We start from the raw sequence: 23,156 nt of genomic DNA, 5'->3' as shown, positions 1-23,156 counted from the left end.
CGAGCTCTCGTTGAGGGTATAAGATTGCGACCGCATTCCGGGGATAATCAGAGTAGAACAGTCAGGCTGAGCTGGTGACCTTTCGATAAAGTAACCTTATACACCCGCTCACACACACCGATAGTCGTTATAGGGTCCCTTTCCGATCGGCAAAGCCGTTCCATTGGGGATTCCAAAATTTCGGTGAGTGTGTGAGTTGTGTTTTTTTTTTTTTCTTTGCCTTTTGAAGAGAAAATAGAGCAATGTGAAACTGATCTTTCCCTTTTACTCGTTCCAAGCACCGAAATGTGCGTGTCTCTTATTTCTGATATTCCAATTCATTTCCTGATATTGTGAACCCGGTAGGTGATGGAGAAATGGGCAGACAGAGGAACAGCGAAAGAATTTATAAAATGGAATCAATATGAAAGTTACATATATATCGAGGAATAAGGAGAACCGGAGGAAAATAGTATATTTGGAAGGAATAAAAGTCCTTGCTGGCCAGGCAAGAAGGAACGACTGGCCGAGGTCCTCTAGCCTTCCCTCAATTCCTATCATTTCTCCTACCTTCCTTACCTCGACTTCGAAATCCGAACACGTATTGCAGCCTCGTGATGTTTGGCCGATGTGAACCAACTCCCAGCTCATGTATACGGTCACAGACTCAAACCAACCCAACAGTCGTGTACCATTTCAGAATTGCTATCCTCCTCGACCCTTGCTCTGTACCCTTTTTCCTCTTCCAGTTCTTCTTCTTCTAGTCGTTATTCCCAAATTCGGTTTCTCACCCTGTTGAACTTGCAGCTCTATTCGATATTGAGAATCTATGGGAACTATTTGAAATCTCGCATCATCCACACATGTGACACCGCACATGACAAAGGAGTCGAGTTCACCACTTGAATGATGAAAATCGTCTACTTCCTCAACTTTCTGAACCGAGTGACAACATTCATCAGCTTCTGGGACCAACATTACGTCCCTCCGAGTACTGAACTCGGAGTTTCGCGGAGTATTGGTTGGACTGCGGTTTCGGATGCGGGAAAAGGCCATCCGGAGTCAGCATTCGGTATAAGCAGAGTCGAGACACCCGCAGTAGGCGGTCTATAAGGGCTTAGGAAACGACTGGAAATCGAAATTTAAATACCAATCTAAATTTGCCGACGTAGTCGCAAAGAGAGAGAGAGAGAGAGAGGAGCGAGCTGTTTGCTATCGGTGATTAACGAGCCGCCGCTTCACAGCCCCTCCTTCACTCACTCACTCCTGTTGATTCGTTCACACAACTTTCCTAATGTCCGAAAGCTTCCTTCTTCGCTTCCATCGTCCCTTTAAACTTATACCAGATATCCTGTTGCTTCTTGACTTCCACGAGCATCGTCATAACTGAATCGGAAACCTTTCACGGAGTACAGATTGCAATCCCCAAATTCTGCCAGGAAAGAGTGAACGCGATTTTGTACGATGATGTCTGCCGTTTTGCAGAGAAATGAAAACGGGAAACTTACACTGTTCAAAAATGAAGCTGTTCATGGAAGATCGTTCATCGAATAATAACGTTTCCGTAATTCGGCAATTTCAATTATGCTTTGTCAATGATAAAAGTTTATTGTAAAAGGTATTGCATAAGTAAAGCAACTGTACAATCCATTCATTATCTTGACCGTGGATTCAACGATGGAGTTTCGATAAGTCCGTTTCAATTGAACCTTCTTAAGTTGTAATTCGAATCTCCGATATCCTGGATGAAAAAAGAAACCACACTAACAAAACAAAGCGTATTACGAAAGAGAGAAAAAGAAATGAAAAAAGAAGAAGGTCCCGAGGCACACGTAAATCGGTCTATACTACATTTATATATAACCTACGGTAAGTGCATTGGTGCGTAGTAAAAATGTATGTATTTTTTCGAATATCCAAGGCTCTCCAACCCCCGTTCTTGTCTTCTGTTATTCCACCAGGAGAGAAATATGCGTCTACCCGACTTATCGGTGGAATCGGACTCTATGGCTGCATCGTGGCATGATGGTAGTGGTTGTAAGATATATTTATACGCAGGCGGGTGGGCGGTTACACCGTCCGCATACATACTCTGCGTACCTAGCATCCATGTATCGGTATGAAGCAAAGTGCCGGGAAGAATGAGGCCGACGTTGCTCGTGGATTCTTCTTCGGACCTGCAGCAAGACGGAGAACGTAGATCCGGGTAATCCAAACGTATCGGCGTTGCAGGGGATGCCCGCCGCGATATTTGCCATCGGACGATGCTTCAGGGGAAGATTAAAAAGGAGCGGGTTCTACGGTGTGTGTATACAGCGGAGCTTGGCAAGACGGACTGATAGATGGTGTCTCCCAGTTTGCTTTTGGAATCACAGAATTATCCACCTTCTTGGGATCCCGAGATCCGTTGTGGGGTAATTAATTAAAAGGAACGGTGGAAGGGTTGAGGGATGGAAGTCGTCATCCCCATGTCAAAACACAAACTTTTACCCTTCCGGGTGCGATTTGCTTTTTTTCTGTTTCTTTTTAAACGTCGAGATATTCAAACAGTCGGATGACTCGACGAACGGGCGAAACTAAGGAGCGAGTTTTCAGCCTCAAATATTATTCTTTCTTAACGAACTGTCTTCGGATGCCTGCAGAGGGGACAGGGAAGTTTCGAGGAGGGTGAGAGAAACTTGCCCGACGAGGCGAGGCGAGTCGAGTCGGATTTCGCAGATTCTCTTCCTCAGCTCACTGCTTGCTGCAGGAAAAGGAGACTGCGCTAAGAAGAAACCGGAGATATGAATCTGATTAACTTATTATCTCATCACACGCTCGGTTGGCTGTCGAGACGACGCGAGCCGAGATCAGCCCACGCCTCGGAGTTATATTAACGGCCGGTAAAATGAGGTAAAAATAATATTAATAAACCAGGCTCTGCGCCCGATTTGTCTGATATCAAACACTTTGAAATCGCCTGAGATTTAAGGAGGGCCTCGGGGTACCAACTGAAGTAATGTAAGCACTTGCATGTCTTTAATACTCGACTGGCTTTTAAAGAAAACTTTCGTTCCTTGGGGGCCAAAAACCGCCGACTTGCTCTACTGAACCGTTCAGCTTTTCGAACCTCTCGAGCCAATGTCAAGTCTGAAAATTAATGGCGTCACCCCATCGATTGACGATCAGCAAATGTACCGACAAATTTCACTTAAATTTTTGATTAATGGTCGTGGAAATCGCCTGGAGGTTCATCAGAACTTACCGTTTTTGAATTGAGGATATAATTCGCTCAAGCTTGAAAATGACTAATTCCAATCAATACAATTCACTTCGTATGAATTTTAGTGGATTCAAATGAATTCAACTGACTTGAAGTGAGTTTATCTGAAAAAAGAATTGTAATGACCTCAATTGAACTAATTCTGCAGGTGACTTAGGAGCAAGATTGCACCGAACTTCAACTTACTGTAACTGACTTCACCCATTTCTCGTCAACTTGATTCAAATGACTTTAATTGACTTCAGGTGACTTAGTCTCAAAAACACACGCGACTTCAACTATTCTTAGTGTTAAAGTGAGTACAGGTGACTTTAAATGACTTTAAGTAACTTTAGATGATTCCAACATAAAGTCCTCGAGTTGCTCCGAGTACGATGGACCCCTGATTGCTGCTTATGCTGAGTTAAAGTTTTGGAATTTCGAATGTGTTGATTATTCTCAAGTTCTAAGAATCGCTACGACGTTACTTGAAGTCGTAAGGTTGTGAAAAGCATTTCCGAGCTTGTAAAATTTGAATAGAAGCTTGTCTTCTTTAACTGAACTTCATTACTTTGCGTGCCTGTTCTGTCAAGCGTTCATTCTCACTCTCAGAAACGCGATTAGGGTGAGACATCCACGATACGAAAGTAAATCGCGTCCTAATTCGGGGATGGATGATGATGCGGTGCGGAAACCGGAGGTGGGGACCTATCGAGTAATTAGATTTGGCGAGCGCTCAGCGCGCAAAACTACCCCTGGACTGCTCCTAGGTGTAGGCACATCACTTTGTGCGAAGACGTCGAAGTTGCGGGGGATCGGGGATGCCCGCAAACCACCCGTGACCGCTCGACACCCCGCTAAGCGTCAAAGTGAAACTCTCCGCGACCCCCGTCAAGACGAACTTCCACCCGCCGTTGAGTGTCTCCGACAAAAGGAGAAGCAAAGGAGAAGAAGAGAAACGTGCGAGTTCCGTTTTGCCAACCTCTAAATGATTTTCCGTCTTCCAGCGGCGAAGACTACCCGCTTCTAACCCTTCCAGCCCGAAACTTTCGGAACCGATCCAGACTTTAAGTGCGAGAATACAAAAGATGAACCGATTCTTCACTAAATCCGAATTTCCCAACTGATTATAATTCAACTGACCGTCCAGGGTGCGGCGAGTATGATTTCACGCTCATCCGCCGTCTCACTCGCTCTCTTAATAGATGCCCATTACGGTCCATTGTCTGTATATCCTGAGATTATAACCGACTAATACCGCGCTTAGTGCCAGTTGCCTGACCCGGAAAACCCGCTGTACCAACCAGCCACGGCGTATAGGCGGGATTCCCGGCGTCGCATTCACTACGGTTTACATACAATTAGTCGGCGTTTGGGTCGCGCATCTGCAGAGCCACGTGCGCCAATCTAAACCCACCAAATTCAATCCTCCATTTTGAATAATTCTGTACATGTTTTAATAAGATTTGCAAATATACTTTTTCGCAATACCTGGGTAAAAAATTTGATTTGCGAAGCAGCAAAGGGAACTTACGCTCAGTGATATGATGCGTAAGATCGAGATGATTCGAACATGCGCGTGCGCTATTCAGAGCCCTAGTGTGGAAAATAGAGCAGTTCACTTATGCGCATGCGCCGACATTGGTTGTGCGCAATGTTTGGAAATAGGACACTTTACGCACGCTGCACAGGCTTGAAAAATTGGAACTTTCTAACCAGGTGTTCTCCAAAAATGAAACTCATTCGTCGCTGGATCCGGCGATTTGCTTGTACGGAAGTTCATTTTTTCAAACCGTAAGAATTCGCCGAGCGCCCGTTGGATTTTTAGATGGCGCTTAAAGCGTATAATACCCGGTGCCAGGTAATATACATAGAGAGCTAATACTTGGCACATAAAGCACACAGCTAGATTAAAATCATTTGTTTTACATTTTTATGGGACTCCGTGAAAATGGGCAACGCGTTAAAATAAAAGTCAGTCGAGCCCTCCCTCTTCTCTTCTCCTCTCTAAATTTTTTTCTTCTCCTCTCTCATTTTTCATTATCATTATTTTTCATTTTCTCTCTTTCTCCGTTTCGCTCTTCTGTTTTACCCGCCTCGCGGATTATAAAACCTGCTAAAGAGAGGGACGGACAGAGAAAGTGAGAGAAAGAGAGAGAAGGAGACAGTGTGTGAGAGTTAATCTCTCGAGCGCGCGATGCTGTGAGAAAAAAAAGCCAGCTCGGAGTATACGCAGAGGAAAATTGGTAGAGCTGGAAAGAGAGGGCAAAGGGGAGGGGGTGAATTATTACCGACGGTATAGGCTTTAATCGTTGACGCTTCTTCACCACCTTTCGCGTCGGGTGCGAATAGCGTGCGGTTTTCCCAAATGTACATCACCGCGGCGACAATGAACTCCCCGCTGCGTTTCTCCCTTCTTTCTCTTCTCATTTTCCCGCTCGCTCGTTCAACTGTGATAATTATAATTATCGCGGCTAGAAAAGAACCCGACGAAGAAGAAAAAGTAAGCACGCATAATATACAGGGGAGATCGAGTGGCTCTTTCGTCGATTGCCGTTTCACTCTACACCTTTTTTTTTCGTACCTCTCCTCGTTTTGGAGAGCTGTTTCACTTGACTCGAGACTCTGCCGAGTCTCTCGAATTCGTCCGCATGGGGTTTTTATATACCGAGTGCTAATCTCATCGACTGGTGGATCAAACGATCAAATGAAACGGAAAGGTAGGTGAGGGAAGTAAAGGAAAGGGAAAGTTCGAGCTTCTTTGTGCTTTTAAGACTGCTCCGCTTACGGCGCGGGCACCACCCACTAATTGTAAGATTCTTCAGCCGCGCTTCTCGAGCCGATTCAACACCGACAAAGACGGTAATTAGACCTTTCCTTTACACACAGAAGCGGTGAGAGAACGTTTTGGGAACCATTTTATTCGATTCAAACATCTTAGCAACGGTTTTCAAGCTACGGTAACCTATGATTGACGACAGTGTGACTAAAGTAAAAACGATTCCGATCATTTTCGTAATATATTTAACAGATTCCTCGCGAAAAACCACGGCGACTTTGTCTGATCAACATTCGTGTAGCTCTAAAAATTTTCAAACTAGAGACGATCGAACCTCTCGACCAATCGCGTTGCGCGACTTGCGTAACGGTCGACCCACTTTGAGAGGCTGTAATTCGGAAACGGTTGGATTTGAAAAAATTTCGTCAAAACCAAATCGGCTCGATTGTTTGTGAGGAAGCCATTTGCAGGGTTGAATGAAGAATTCATATGATGTTTTTTTTTCATTCGATGTAATTTCCTGTCTTTCACCCCCTGCGTAATTGTATCATCTGCTTCGTCATTATATTTCTTTACCGACCGACGGTAATAATCACTGCGGATATCACCAACTTCCGTGCTTTCGTTCTCGCTCCTTTCTCTCTCGCTCTCTATGCTTAAACGACCGTCATCGTAATTTCGGAAACGAGCGCGGCGTACCAGGGAAATGTGGTATGGGGAACAGGGTCTCCCTAGGGACACGTTGCCTCGCTGCTGGTGCTGCTGCGGCATCATACGTTACGCTTCCAGCTCCTCTTCCGCTTCCTCTTTCCGAGCCTGTCACCTACTCATCCGCACCAAATTCCGCCTCGCTGATCTCTTTTCCTCTTCTCGCTTTCGCTTGTTCCGCGTAGTGAACATTTTTTGTATATGCGGGTACGAATTTAGCAGTATAAAAGAAAAAGGAATTTACCTTTATCAGTTCATATTCATTCTTTCATTTTGTATATATGTATATTTGTATATATGTGATATTCTTGTCACGATTCCTCTCTACAATCGATAAAATAATTACATCGCATGAGTATAATGGGTAATAATAGTCGTTTTAGAAAAAATTTGAAAAATGCGAAAGCAGAAGCGGAAGAAAAAAAGAATACAAAAAAGACAGCGAGAAAAGTTGCAAGCTATCCAAAAGGGTGGTGTTGCCTCGATAATCCCAAAACAAACCCCTAACTTAGTATTTAACGCCCGCAAAAGTTAGTAGAGAGGGAGAGAAAGAGGGGAGTGCAGACGTGAAGAGAGGAACGAGAAGGAGAGAGGGAGATTTATAAGGGTTGGCAGACTTGACATATTCTTCCCCGAGGTCGGCCTGTTCCGCAGGTCCTCCCGTTTTCCCGTTTCCCGCGTTCCACTTCGGGCCGATAGCTGCGGCGTAGTCGTACCAACCTTACACCACGTCCTACCGACCAACCAACCTATCCTGGCCTGCCAGACGTTTACGGACGAACTCCGACCCCTAAGTGAAGACTAACTGCCGCTGCCTGGTAATAAAATCGTATCAAGCCAGGCTGCGCCATTGCGATGCGGTGAGGTTGGGTTCGCTTAGGTGAAGTTAACTCGCATCAGGTTAGGTTAGGTTAGCTTAGGCGCTCGGCGACACGGACCACGACGACCTGCAATCTCCGATAGTGACTAAGAAGCGTTTCCAGGTTGAACCTATTTACTCAATCTCGGAATACACCTGCGACATCTCTCTCTTTCTCTTCGTTTCTCTTTTCACACTTGTAGCTAGAAAAGCTACCTAGCCATAAAAAACAGACAATCTATAAAATTTTTTGGTTCCTCGATATTTGCACACAATGAACACCATCTCTTCCACTTGAGAATTATGAAGTTAGTTGTTAGGTAAAAGCAAAATATGAGGTGTACGGACTTCTGCGGAGGAGAGTAGAAAAAAGTTAGGAAGATGAAGAAAAGAGTGAGAGTGAGAGACAGAGAAATGCGATCTGCGGTGAAGCTGCGTGGTAAAAAGGGCTCTGGTCGCGGTGGCGAAAGAAGAGGTGGTTGAAACCCCGTCGGAATTTCATTAGTGGTTCAAGATGAACCGGATGACCGAGCGTGCGAATAAGGGATGCGAACCCTTATACCTGCACAATGTAGTCCGCGTTGGTCTTAAGCCTGCACCTACAATTCGTACTTCTCTAGGTACTTCGCGAAGTGAACTCGAGTTCTTTTTCTACATTACCCCGATTTCAATACTCTTAATCTCACCGAATATTTAGTTGAGAGCTCATTAGGAATTTTTTGTCCCACTTTTATCACCTGCTGTGAAAATTAAAATAAAAACGCATTTTGATGGGAATCAGACTGTCAAGTCAATCAGAAACCACTTATCCTAAAAATTTTAAATCGGTCGGAAACGGCGTTGAAATTTGTTCAAAATATTCGAAATCATTCAAAATTATCTCAAGCTACTTCAATACATTCTAAACCAGAATTTCACACCCTTGAAATCGCTTAAAACAGTTGGTGATGGTTCAAAATCAGAATTACTATCGTGTGAAATCGGTCGTAATCATTTAGCCTCATTTAATATCATTCGAAACCGTTACAAGTCATCCTAATTCACTCACAGATTAAAGATACAATCGTTAGAATTAAAACCGAAATAGATTAGAGTAAAAATCATTTGCAAAAGTCATCAAAACACTGCAATGGACAGTTTCAATCTAATTTGTAAACATTTCTGATCAGATCATTTCCACCACAAATTAGTACAGAAATATGAAAATTAACCAGGTAATAATCACAGTCAACCATTTTTTGAGACGAATAAATTTTTTAAAATGTGTGTGATAATTTTGAACTTTGAACAATGAAAACAGTCACGTACCTTAGTCTTAGCGTCCCGAAAGTTGTATTTGAAAAACATATGTATACGTCGAATTTGATGACTCGGACGAAAAAGGTGTGCGTAAAATGACTCACCTGTAACAAAAAAAATGTAATCGATTTTTAAAATTAGCCTCGACTGGATGGAGAGGTTTTCTACAGCTATGGAATAGTCTGGCTGGCTGATAGCTCTGGCTTCGCTGTTTTACGATGCGTACTTGCAAGTCAGGAATATATACAGAGTCAGGTATGTACCTACAGGCGAAAATGCCACGATTCGTGAGTTGGTATGTGCGACGGGGGTTGCAAGGATCTCGGGGAAAACCAGATCGAGCGTAAATTGGCGAAGCACGTAACGTATTGACGCCCCGAAGATGAGGAACTGAATTCGAAAGTAGCCCCCGGTTTTTTCGCTTTTCTCTTTCTTTTCCATTTTCTTTTTCTATTTTTCTTTTTCTATTTGCTTTTTCCACTTCGCCATTCGCCGCACTTCATGAAATCGATAATCTTCCATACTTTATCAAGATCGGCGCTCGCCGATCGCGCAAAGTTCATTAAAAAAAAAACATAAACGCCGGAACAGCATGGAGTGTGGAACAAAAATCAGTCCAGAGCACAAAGTGCGTAGCAAATGGTACGTCGTAACATCGATGCCAGACAAAGACCAAAAGCCAATGAAATCTGCAGAATATCACGAGACCTGCTTTTTGGGAGGATTATTCTTTCTTATATTTTTACCAGTTTCGCGTCAGGCATATCAATAATCATAGAGAATAGGAATTTACAAAGAAATAAACACAATTCGACCTTTGTGAATGGATCAACAACCACGTGAATCAAGAAGCTTTTAATTTATCTTTCAGCACCTTTGAATCATCAAACTTGTGGTGCAAAAAATTAAATTATTCAAATTGATATATAATAATTACAATATAATATATAATATAATGATTAATTGAAAGAAAAACCGAGAATCGATTCATAGCGAGCAGTTGAAATAACAATTCTTCTTCATCTAGTCAAATTTACCAGAATTTTTTTCGTTCAGCTTCTCGTAAATGATTTGAAGTTCGCATTTGTTTCTTGCAATTTTTTTCCAATGCTTTTCTTCCTTCACCCCATTTCGAGGGAGATAGCGTCGACAAAAGGTGAATGAATGAAGGCAGCAGGGGGAAGAAAGAAGTCGAAGGGATAAGGGCTGTCGGTCCTTCTTCTCTTCGCACTCTCTTTCTCTCTCGCTCTCGGAAGTTGAAAAGGCTAGGGAAGCTTGAAAACCCGAAAGTCTGATGGTATGCAAAAGGACAGCGGGTTTCGGGAGTAGCCGGGGGTTGAAGTGCGAACGGATAACGGGGATATAACGGGCCAGAGATAGCAAACCGCGTCTCACAATAGTGCGAACAACGACTCGCGCTCTGTGTCGATGCAGATTATCCGAACATCTGTTATGGGCACAACACACAGGATAAGAGAGAGAAAAATACTCAACATGATAGCTGAAGACATGGACAACAGCCTTGAGTTTTGAGGAGAAAGATCAAAAACGGATCGAAAAATTTACTCGGATATGATTTTTTTGGCTTTCGTGTTCTTCTCGTGTTTCAATTATACGGCGTTGAGCATGGTATTCATTCTTCGGGAAAAAAACATCTTTATCTAATTGGTCAGACATGTGCGGAATGCGAGAAGTTTTTTTAGTTATTCATCAGTCACGTGTCCGTGAAAAGCTGAAAGCGGAATCGAGTCTTTCGAGACTAAAGTAAGAAAAAGTAGGAGAAGAAGGAGAAGAGAAATGAGATTGAGAACTAGGCGGTGTATCGGCGTCTGATTTAAATTGGCCAATTTGGCAGTAAACTCGGTAAGCCGAAGCGCAATATTGTAACACAAATCACGTTTATGCGACGGGGATGTTAAGAAGAAAGACGGGGATCGGGCGCACTGTTTTTTCTTCTTATTCTCCTTACGGTAATAGCATCAATTTGGCATCGCAGAGGTTGAATTATGCCGCCACGCCAAGTATGGCATAGCATTAAAGGGCGTATATGTGTGTGTATTAAGAGATGAAGCCTGCTTTCTAGTTCTTATTGCGCTCCGTGTTATCCTTCAAAAATTCGAACCTCCACCGTGCCTCTATTTGGCATTGAGCTCACCGGCAGTTCTATCGAAAAAGAAAACTAGAAATGCCTATCCTTTAACCTCTGTATAGCAGACACTTTTTTGCGCTCAATAACACCGTAACTCGGATCAGACTGTTATTATATTTCCCCAGGCATGTGGGTACTCAATCGATACGCCGGACTGCAAGAAAAGTGAGGCTCTATCTGGAGGTCAATTCGGAGGGACGGTTCGCGATCAAAAGCCTCAAAAAGTATTTTACGGAGTCTTTTTAGGGCGCAAAAATTTCGTCAGACTGCACAGTCATTGTTCAAAGAAACTCCTCGATAAATCGCGACTCAACGGCATTAGCTGCGGATATACCATAGTTATATACCATGCACCCAATGTTCGTCGTAAACATTCAGCTTGTATTATAACGTGGAAACAGAGATATCTCATTCAGGTGTCGTATAGTCGGCGGTATTATTAGATAAAGGACATCGCACAGGAGGGCCGACAGCAGCGGCATCTGTTGTCAGATATGAAACTGCAAAGAACGAACGTGGCTGGGTACCGTGTGGGAGAAAAGGAACAAGGCGACGGAGTTCGGAGCGAAATACGTTGAATATATTACGTACGGTGAGGGAATATTACATACGATACAAAATGCGTGGGAAATAAGGTTTTTGTACATTTTGACACCCCCGGAATACACACAAGAGTTACAAAAGCGCTGGAACAAGGTACGGAACATTTGGTGCACTTTTGAAACCATTGAAACCCAGTCAAATTTCATCTTCATCCGATAAACTATGGATTGATTATCAAGTTAAAACAAGGCCTTCGGAGTCACGAAAGGTCAAATCCAAAGCATTACAAAACGATGCGCAGAAGTCTCCGTGACTCCCACGAGGTTCGACTCAACCTGATAACTTCATTGTCCTCAAAAATAATTATCGACAACCTGATGAAAGTCGACCATTCATTTGTTGATTCTGGGAGTAATTAGCAATCAACGAAGCTCGTGTATACAGTTGTAAGTTACCGGCAGCACAGGGGTGAATATTGAAGTGAAAACTATGAACGATTTTCAACAGAACGAATGACGCAACGCGATTCGAATGACTGACAATAGGGATAAGAAAAAGCAATATGGCGTCGGATCGATCGAACAGCTGATTCATTCGGCGTAATTATAGAAAACCGGGACACGTAGAACCGAGAGGTCCTGATTTTTTCACGTTCGGTCAACGCAGCGTAAAAAATGGGACGGAGCATGCAGTCTATAATTAAATACGGCGGTAAACTTTTTTGCGGCCAGATGTAAGATCGGCGAATTTTTTCGTTCCCACTGGCGTCCTTTTCTCTATCTCCCTCTATCTCCTCGACTCGTGACGATACCGCGCGTGTACGAGGGCATACATGTGCGAAATAATTTGATGCACTCATTAACCATGCTTTCACGAGCACTATAATCAAACGTCGTAAAGTTTTAGTGGCTGAGCACGGCGAGGCGGACGCCCATGCATGCCGGCAGGTCGGCTTGCCGTATGACGCGGTGTATTACCCTTTATCGAATCCTCGGATCTGCGGCGCGGCGCAGCTCGGTGCTCGGTGCTGTGCAGGAACACAATGGTTCCTCGCATACACACGTATCAGCTCACGGTGGAGAAACTACCTCGGACGTCGTCGGCGTCGGTTCTGCTCCACCTTCGCGCTTATACCATGCGGCGACGTCGGCAGCTTGCGGTCTCTTCTCTTCCTAGACGGAATTCATTCATGTTACCACACCCCCAGGGCATTTGTGTATACACTCGGTGTGCTGCGCGTGCATTCGACGCGGTCAAAACCACCTCAAATTATGCACATTCGGGTAGCTTCGAATGCCTGCGATAAGGGTTTATCAAATTCTCGGAACCCTCGATTGCCTCGCCTTACCGAATTTGACGAAATTTCTTTACGTTGCGTCCAGGTCACGGTAATCATTTTTCATCACGATTGAAAACATGCGAAAATTTCGGAGCACCAAGTGTGAACCGGTTTTGCAAGTTGTGAAAAAGTATTTCCGTACATTTTCATATATCAAAATAGAACAAATCTTCCTCGTGAGAAGTATCTTTCGAAATTGTACATTGATTATGTGGGAAAAATTGTTTTGTATCCGATATTGAAACTTTCGAAATTCTATCAAATCCTTAGAAAGACATTTTTTTCAGTCGTATTGAGAGTCGTATACTATATAAAAGAACTTTTTGATGATTCTAATTGACTTGACTACGAAAATTTGTCTCATAAATCCGACTCAATTTCCGTAAGAAAAAAAAAATTCATTTTATAACCCGAGGATCTATCGATACCTCCCAAGAAAATCATGTTCCAGCGTCCTTTTGAAATCCTCAACAGAAAATCGTACAATCGTGACACATGATTCTAGTTAGTTCGAAAGAATGCTGAAAATCCAATTCCTTGTTTATTTTCCTCTTATTTGCTTTTCGAAATGCACCAATAACGTGTTTCAAAATATCTCTAAAACCGGTAGGATCTCATTTCGAGATTAGTAAAGTATTCCGTCGGAAGAAAAAAGTGGTTCGGAAAGTAAAACGGAACGGAGACAAACTCGCAAAAAAAAAAAAAAAAACCTATATACCGGAATCTAGATAGAAATTTGGCAATAATAATCGTAGGTTCAAATCCCGGTGGTTTAATCCACCCCATCGATATTAGAAAAACATACCGCGTCACCGAGTCGCTAAATATGCGAGGGAGCGCGGCGTGGCGTGCTGAAAACTTTGCTCGGTTATTTTTAATTGCAGTTTTTGTTTCCGACGGCGGAGGCGGTAATTTCGCATCGGTATATATGTGTACCCAATGTAGGTATACATATGTATGCAGTATATACCGGCGCTGCACCCATATATCTGAGGGTACCTAAAACCCGCAGCTTTCCCGACCAAATTATCCCGCTGCGGATACGGTAAAAATTATTATTCGGGGACAAATAATTCGAGAAGGTAATATAGCAGCGAGGGGAAGGGAGGCAGAAAACTTCATTATCATTACATCTCAATTCGGTCGCATATATATATATTTTATACGGTATATGTATACGCGGAGCATTTTATACCACTTTAATCCGGAAGTAGATTTAACAAACCCTTGGGTGTTCCTTGAAAAAATTATTTATTTTTTTTTAAACGCCTACCAAAATTTCTGTAGACCATCTCAAATGAAATATCTCGGTCAAATATGAGGTCTTAATATTGACATTCAGAGGTGCCTATGCTATTTTTTCCACCTTCCATTCAAATGACACGTGAAAGAAATCGAAAAATTTTGGAATTATTTTTCTTGTAAACGGCTTGACTTGTATCTGAATACAGATTATTCGTTAGAATAATATTAGATATTAATCTAGTCTAATCTAATCACAGATTTAAAAAGACTATCTAAATACAGATTATTACGGGAAATTTCACGCTCTATAAAAAAAAAGTACCAAGGCAGAATTTTCTTAACTTTAACCGATTAAGAGATATTCAAGATGACTCAATGTTTATAGACAAATATCTCTTAGTCGGTTAGAGTTGGGGAAATTGGGTCTTAGTATTTTTTTATACAAGGTGAAATTTCCTACAAAAATCTGTATTTAGATAGTCGATAAGTGAAGTCGTTTCATGGGGGGAGGGGGGGTGCAATTTTTTTCAAAAGGTAAATGAAAAAAATAAAATAGGCACCTCTAAATATCGATATTAAAAGCTCATATTTTGCTGGGATATTCTATTTGGGTTGCTCTACCGAAAGATGAGCGTGTGAAAAAAATAAATTATTCAACACTCTTTGATTTCGTTTCAGATTCTTTTTTCACATTGCCCTACGCGCTAGAAATAGCCTCAATTATTTTCAGATTTTTGCAACTTTTCCTGAACGAGATATAATTTTCAGAAACTTTGAGAGCCTGCGGGCAAAAACTGTCATTTTTAATGACCGCAACCGAGAGTCTCTGAATTGTAATAAAAAAAAAAAAAAAAAAAAAATAGCAACGGTACGAAACCTGTGTCCAGTCATAGGTTTTTTAGATAACGTTCAAAAAATAAAGAAATAAAAATTACTCACTACACTAGACATGTTTCATGGAATAAAGCTAGTGTTTTTTTTTTTTTTTTTCTCTCCTTTTTCACGTTTCTGCTCCGTTTCGAAGTTTCCTTTCATAGAGCGAGACCGAGAGATGCGAGGAAGGATTGGGATTGGTTGCATTGCGGCCTCATGCACGTCGCTATCTAGTCGGGCACCTGGTATAGAAGACCGCGGTTCCAGATGGTTGTTTTGTCAAGGTTTGCGGTTTCTGTTATATACCGTGCGGTATGCATTGAGTTCGAGGGGTAACGCGGAGTCTCGCAAAGCCCGGAGCCATTGCGTCAGATCCGAGTGCAAATATGCTCTGTATTAATATACACACGTACACACGGCCCTCTTTGTCAGCTGTGCCAATTTTTTCCCTTTCTCACCCCTTGATTCGATGCTTTTTATTATAATTCTCAACGTCAAATTTTATACGATTTATAACCGTTATCTGTTTTTTCTTACTTCCTTACAAGGGGAGGCTTCTTCGAAACTCAAAAGTTTCACGATAATTTGGATAAATGTTTCTCAAACTTTTACCCCGTCTCTAGAATAATCAAATTAAAATTTGCTTCAAATATAAGATCGATAAAAATAGAGCTATCTGAAAGTTGTGAATAGTTTTCTAATATTTTTTCCAAACGCTTCTGATTTCGTACTTTCTTTAATCGTAGAATGGTAGAAATTTTTTTTTTTCGACCCACCTACTGCCACGAATCGATCTTTCTTAGAAGATTCTTTTGGTCGAGGTTTTACAAGTCATTCAGTGTTTATTACCCTAACTGACTGAGTCTTTTATTTGGTAATAATTGTCAACAATTTCACTAAAGTCTCCCTTTAACTCACAGTCTTATTCCCGTTGTACAAAAAACTATTTTATATCAACTAACTATTAACTATTATATATTCTTTGTTTGAAACTAATTTTATTATATATTATATAATCTACCCTGAAAGATATTTTTAAAAATTTTAGAATGACGAGAAAAAACGAAAGAACCCAACGGAATTGTGATGTGAGGATGGATTTTTTTTTTTCATCATCGTCGACACTCTTACTGAGAAAAATTTCATTTGTTACAGTAACTAGAAAAATTCGGTAAAACAGATATCGTTAAAAAAACTGTTTGAATATTGTTGAAATTACGAAAAACGAGGTACGCGTAACAATTTCGCGCTATCGTCGATCCTTTTTCGGTAATTGCAACGTAAAATCAGTTTGTTCGATTTACTTTACTTTTTTAGTTAAACAAGGCTTTAACGTCAATTTATCGTTACACAAGCGTTAAATTTTCGCAACAGTTACAAGAAAATATATTAACAGTGATCGTAATGAGAATGAATAGTAACAGATACTAGACTTTCCGGTAACAGCTAGAAAACCAATTTTCATTTTCTACCTAGAACTATATTTTTCGATTGTGGTAAAAAATGTAAATAGTTAAGGAGTGAGCGGTAACCGAAACTAAAAACTTCTCTTAGTGCTGCACGTGCATACGCTCATAAAATATAGTCGTAACACTGACCGAACTGCGGATGTAAGTCTTCGCAAGGAGTTGGGTGGATGTCGGTATATTTATATCTGAACGCGACGGGGTAATCAGGTGGAATTCGACGTGTATCAATGGCTAATCATCGTGATATCTTCGGACGTATTGACAGAAGGTTACCTCGGACGAGATGCCGGCGTGTGTATGAGTGTATGAGGCAGGAAAAATTGCGTCCTGCCAATTTTTATTGCAGCATGAAACTCATTGAAGGGGACAAAAGGATGTCGAATTCATTTCGGAACCCAAATTGGGAGGATAAATTTCCCGAGTTAATTATTGACTGTGAATTTGGTGGCTGCGCAGGAAACATAATATCAATTGATACCACTAAATAATTCGAAATATAAATTGGTACTTGAATTTATTTTGTACTGAACGAAGGAGATGGGTTGAAAAATTTTAAGGGAAAAGTCAACATTTTAGATTGTCGGATTCGCGTCTGATAAGCTAACAAAATCAAGTGAGCATAATCGTGAAAATAATTGAAGCAATTTTGCTGCTGCTTTTTTTTTTTTTTTTTTTTACAACAGTGGTCCTGCAGACTTGTTACTTGAATTAGTACAGCTACTCGGTTTTTCCTTTTTCTTCGTTTAGTATTTCGTTGTTGACTTGTTGCTCTATATTCAATTTTGTTGCACCACCCGTTTAAAAAAAAAAAGAAAAATTAATACTGCGTCGATGTGACAATAGACTTGGCACAACAATATCGTTTGCCTTCTTTTTCATCCAATTTTCAAACATTTCTTTGAAGAGCACGCTTTGTATTCGTTTCTTTCGTGATTTCGTTGGTCAACCTCTCGCAAAAGAATACTGAGTTTGGTGAATGTTATCGGGGCATTGTAAAAGAGCGCAACCACACCGTATCGGGATATCATCGTGTGAAATAAACTGCGGAAAGGCTTGTTCGTTGGTTTACAATTTGTAAATTAGTTATAAATCTCGAAACGGTGATTGGAAGTTGAACAATAATGTAAATGTTCACAAAACGTAAAAAAAAAATTCAGGACTCAATTTCCGCCATAAAATCCGGCGTAAGCGAAATTTTTTTTTCTTCTTTTAAACAATTTGTGGCAAAAAAAAAAAAAAAAAAAGCCAACCGGTCGCATACTCTGGCTGTACTCATAATAAACACCCCTAAAGATTCGTAATATTCAACAAAATTGTATGCAAAACACAATTTTGAATCGTGTATGCGGAACGTGTAAAGGTACACATGTATGCACATGATGCGTATAAATTAGGGGTGCAATGTGTCTTTGTCCGTACTGGGAACAACCCACTAATTTACGCCTACAACTATTAGCAACTACGCAAGGAGAGGGGGCGGAAGGAAGGAAGGAAGGAAGGAAGGAAGAGAGGGAGGGAAATGCAGGGAACTACCCCCCCCCCCTTCATCTACCGCCCTCCTCCGCCACCCTTGGCCCCTTCTACCGTTATAATTTAATCGCTTTAGCGTCTGTGTTTTCGCGCGCAAAGCAGGATTTACTGTAATGGCTGCATGCTGCTCTAGCCCCCAATTCCCGCACCCCCGTTTCTACCCCAAGGGTATCTTCCTGTCTGGTGAAATCTCCAAATCTAGTCTTGCGGCTTGGGTTTTTTGGCGTGTACGAAATTTCAACGAGACAAAAACCATCACCGTCGTCGTTACAGAATTCCGGTTATTCAATTCGATTTTCGAATTCAATTGAATCGATAAGCACGGAACTTCCGGCGTGCGATTTCTTTTTTTTTTTTTTTGTTTTTTTTTTTTTCTATCACTTTTTACAGGAAACTTCCACCAACCATGCGGAGAGAATTTCGTTTAACTGCAGTTATATGCTGTGTATGCAATTTACACGTTGCAATGGCGTTCTGGTTTATACAAGCGAGTGACGTCGGCGTACTACTACGATTTATTATTATAAACTTTACGTACGTTTGTTTACTCGGTTTAAAATTCGCGCAGCTTAGGTAATTAGCGTGAGGAAAACTACTTGATATGCAAGTTTGAAATGAAGTTTATTTTGCTGATTCGCGAATATATATTCTCTGCCAAACGGGTGATGCAATTTCTTGTTCTCGTTCAGAACCCCCAGACCAGTTTCGTAACGAAAGAAGAGAGGCGTGAAAAATTTTTTTTTTTTTTTTTTTTACAAAAAACATGTCAAGCAATGCGTCATTCTTCTTGCGCTTTATTGCGTTATTTTTTTAATATTCGAATACATTAAAATTTAGTGCCAAAATAAGTTGAACGTTTTTCTCCGCTAATGACTTTGTGACAGGTCGTAGGGGAACGAAAATTCACACAAGTGTTAAATAATGCGCATGAACGTACGCCTGTTATATACCGACGTGAAGGGGGTTCAAAGAGGAAAGTAAAAAGGGGAAAAAAAATAAAAATAACTCGAGTTACGATCTCGTACAGTAACGGTAACGGCAACAGTAACAATAACCGTAACTGTAACCCAAGGTATAAATGCTCGAGCCTACCACACCAAAGCGGTTCTTTGTTCCTTTCTTTCCCCTTTTTTGTCCCTCTTTTTCTCTTCTTTCTTCTTCTTGTCGTGCATTTATGCGAGAACATTTTCAATTGTCCCGATTGTCGGGACCTCACAGTTTGTATTTTCTGTTTTATTTATGCTTCGCTGTTAATTTCTCTTTTATTGCACTGAGAAAAATTTCATTTGTTACAGTAATTAGAAGCATTCGGTAAGACAGGTATCGTTAAAAAAAACTGTACGAATATTGTTGAAATTACGAAAAACGAGGTACGCGTAATCATTTTGCGCTATTGTCGATCCTTTTATTGCTTATTGCAACGTAAAATCAGTTTGTGAGGTTTACTCTACTTTTTTAGCTAAACAAGGCTTTAACGTCAATTTATCGTTGCACGAGCGTTAAATTTTCGCAACAGTTGCGAGAAAATATAGCAACAGTGATCGTAATGAGAAAGAATAGCAACGGATACTAGACTTTCCGGTAACAGCTGGGAAACTAATTTTCATTTTATACCTAGAACTATATTTTTCGATTGTGGTAAAAAATGAAAATAGCCAAGGACTGAGCGGTAATCGGATCTAAAAATTTCTCTCATCGTCAGTGTATCGTTACCGCCGCTTATTTAGATGGTGTAACGCTGAGCTTCATAAGCGTCAGCGCAAGGGATGAATTTCAATATTTTTCTGTATCGCGTGTGTTCCGTTGCTCTTGTTTTTCCTATGTTTTTCATTGAACAAGGGGGTCGTCATCATCATCCGATGGAAAAGAAAAATTGTCGAGCTCCGGAAGGGACTGACAAAATGTGAAAGAAAAACGAAGAAGGAAGAATAGCTCCTCGTTTTAAACCCATTATATTAATTTTCCCCTCGACTAAACGAGTATCATGAACGCGAAACGAGCCGGCGGACGGGGTCCATATACGGAAAAAGAGATGAAGAGAAAAAATGGGAGATAGAAGGAGAGACGGGGAAAAATAGAGCGAAAGAGAGAGGGAGAGAGAGTTCTACAGTCAATAAGCTTTTCATAAGGGAGATGATCGGAGGATTTGAAATAGATTTATAGTATAAAACTAAAACGATCGTAATATCGTTTAGCCGCATTTCTGCAAAGTACTAGACGTGTGTACAAATCCACGAAGAGGATGATACTAATAGATTTTCAAACCAGTCGACCGTATATTCCGCCCCAAATTTTCATCCCTTATTTGCGCATTTTATATCGCATCTTATATATAACGATTTTACTAAAGTCAACTATAGATTCTGAGGCGAATTAGAGAAAGAAATTATCTTTAAAAACCGAAGTTTGTTAGATTTGTTGAATTGAACAAAAAAGATCCGAAAAGTTGACGAAGATTTTATTCCAAGCTCCAAGATTTAACGATAAAAATTGCAGGGGATGATTATCAGACACTGTTCCGAAACCGATTCGGAAGTTTTAGAGTTGTTTTTAATTGCGGTTGAGTCTCCGGTTCGTTCGTTTAAAGACAAAAAAAAAAAATCCACATCAACGAAGAAAATAAATTCATAAACTTGGGATGATGAATAGAACCAAGTGTGTGAATAAATTGGTATGAGATTAACGTGACCGAGAATAAGGAAAGGGATGAGAAAGGGCAGACAGGAATAAGCCGACAGGGGTTGACTCGGGCTGTCAGTCAAAGGGCGGCGACGTGGGAGGACGAGAAGCGACCGACATAACCGACTCAAAGCCAAAGGGCCTGAAGCCTGAACCCCGAAGCCCGAAGCTGAGGCCTGAGGCTCGGTGTTTTGGCCCCAACCCCCGATTATACGAGCCTCTGACGCGTGTCGCTTCGATATTTCTCTGTCTCTGCGTGAGGTACGCGTGTAATTCCCGATAGAAATGATCGCCGGAAATGGGGCGAGGATATTGGAGCGTTTAACGTCGAACGAATTAAAAGTTAGGAAACGGGAAAAAGATCGTACGATCGAGGGGCTACTAACTTAAGAAATCATTGATCGCGTGATTTCTGATTTCATAATGATTTCTCAAAATTTATAGGAAATCTTGCGGAATCAAAAAACAAATCACGCGATTACGGAAATCGCTGGTAATCACTCATCCCCTTTCCAAGCCAACAAGCATTTGTACAACGTCTGTGTTTATTAGGGTGGTCCTTGTTTAGGGTGTTGACGAATTTTTACCGCCCCATCACTGAAATCAATTTTAAATCATTTGAAAAGAGTCGCCAAATTTTTTCAGATTCTTACAGCAAGTCTGAGATAGCCCGCATTGCGATCGAAGTTTCTTATGGAAGTGACATGAGAAAAACTTTTTTTTGCACTATATATTTTATCGTGAAAGTAATAATGTTCCAAAAAATCTGTAACTGGGAGGTTTTAGTCGGCATTAGTGACACTGTGAGAAAAAAATTATACACATCATCGTACGAGGCAATCTAGACCAATTGCACTTCCTCTAAGTAAAAAAAAAGTCAGGTTTCGAGGTTGTGCAATTCGTCTAGATTGCCTGGTACAATGATGTGTATTTTTTCCCAGATAGTAGCACTAATTCTCACCAAAACCTCGCGGTTACAGATTATTTGGAACATTATTACTCTTGCAATAAAATATATACTGAGAAAAAAAGTTTTGCCCGTGTTAATTTCCATAAGAAACTTGGATCACAACGCGGACTATCTTAGAGTAGATGTAAAAATCTGAAAAAAAATAGGCGATTGTTTTCGAATTATTTGAAGTTGATTTGGGGGATGGTCTGGCAAAAATTCGTCGACACCCTGAATAAGGACCACCCTAATGTATATAGATACACTGAGAGAAATTTTTAGTTCCGGTTACCACAATAGAAAAATATAGTTCTAGGTAGAAAATGAAAATTAGTTTTTTAGCTGTTACCGAAAAGTCTAGTATCCGTTACTATTATTTCTCATTACGATCACTGTTACTGTATTTTCTTGTAATTGTTGCGAAAATTTAATGCCTGTGCAACAATAAATTGACGTTAAAGCCTTATTTAAATAATAAAAGTAGAGTAAACCGAACAAACTGATTTTGCGTTGCAATTACCAAAAAAGGATCGACAATAGCGCAAAATGATTATGCGAACCTCGTTTTTCGTAATTCCAACAATATTCAAACAGTGTTTTAACGATACCTGTTTTACTAAATTTTTCTAGTTATCATGACAAACGAAATTTTTCTCAATGTACGTTTTCGACGTCATCTTCTATTACAAGTGAATAAAGTTTAGGTGTTCACGAAAATGTTTACGAGAGAGTAAAAAAATTATTCTCATTTCTTTAATAATCTATGTTATTGATTAAGTACCCAAGTATCCCTAATCGTAAATTAATCAACGTTCGTTTCTCGATAATCTGTCAATAAATGATTGTCGCAGGTCATCACATCGATTCGGCAATCGCGGGAATTGCAATCAAAATCACAAGAAATCGATTCTCCTTTTTCAGGGTTCATTAATTTCGCGAAAATACGTCCGAAAGCTTTTCAAGTCAGATAAACAGTTATACGAGAATTTTTACGTTACACGAGAATCGGGAAATACACGAAATAATGATCGAACGTTTGAAGCAAATTAATTATTATCGAGTATTCTATACTTTTCAAAGTTTCAAGGACTCACCTTACTGGATTGCGTGAAAAAGCATCGACAGTGTCGGGATGCGAAGGGATGATTGATCCTCAAAAGAAAAAAAAGCTCGACATCTTCTCCTCTCCGGTGTTGGATAAGAGAACTGTCTACCTTCTTCTTCTTCTTCTTCTTCTTCTTCTTCTTCTTCTTCTTCTCCGTAGATTTATTTTTCAGTGCACTTTACACACTTCGATGTGATTAATATTTTGTTTTTATCATCAATCGATGTATTAATTAAATAATCTGCTTTTCTGTTTACCGTTTATTTTTATTTCTATTTAAATTATTATTTTGATTTTTGGAACGACGAGTTTTCAAACTTTGCGCGTTACATCACCGATACGAAAAAATATCGACGAGAACGATTAAAATTATTCAGACCGGGATTTTGTTTTTTTTTTTTTTTTATATA

The 23,156-nt window shown here is 40.6% G+C and overlaps 1 protein-coding gene across 3 annotated transcripts in view; it reads right to left on the bottom strand.

Moving 5' to 3' along the window:
- Positions 1–23,156, bottom strand: part of LOC124305747 (protein muscleblind) — a 281,356-nt gene that overhangs the window by 230,223 nt on the left and 27,977 nt on the right. The window lies entirely within an intron of this gene.

Source organism: Neodiprion virginianus, chromosome 5, assembly GCF_021901495.1.
Source record: "Neodiprion virginianus isolate iyNeoVirg1 chromosome 5, iyNeoVirg1.1, whole genome shotgun sequence".
NCBI lineage: Eukaryota > Metazoa > Arthropoda > Insecta > Hymenoptera > Diprionidae > Neodiprion > Neodiprion virginianus.
The sequence above is the reverse complement of the archived record's forward strand: the minus strand, read 5'-3'. Positions and strand labels throughout refer to the sequence as shown.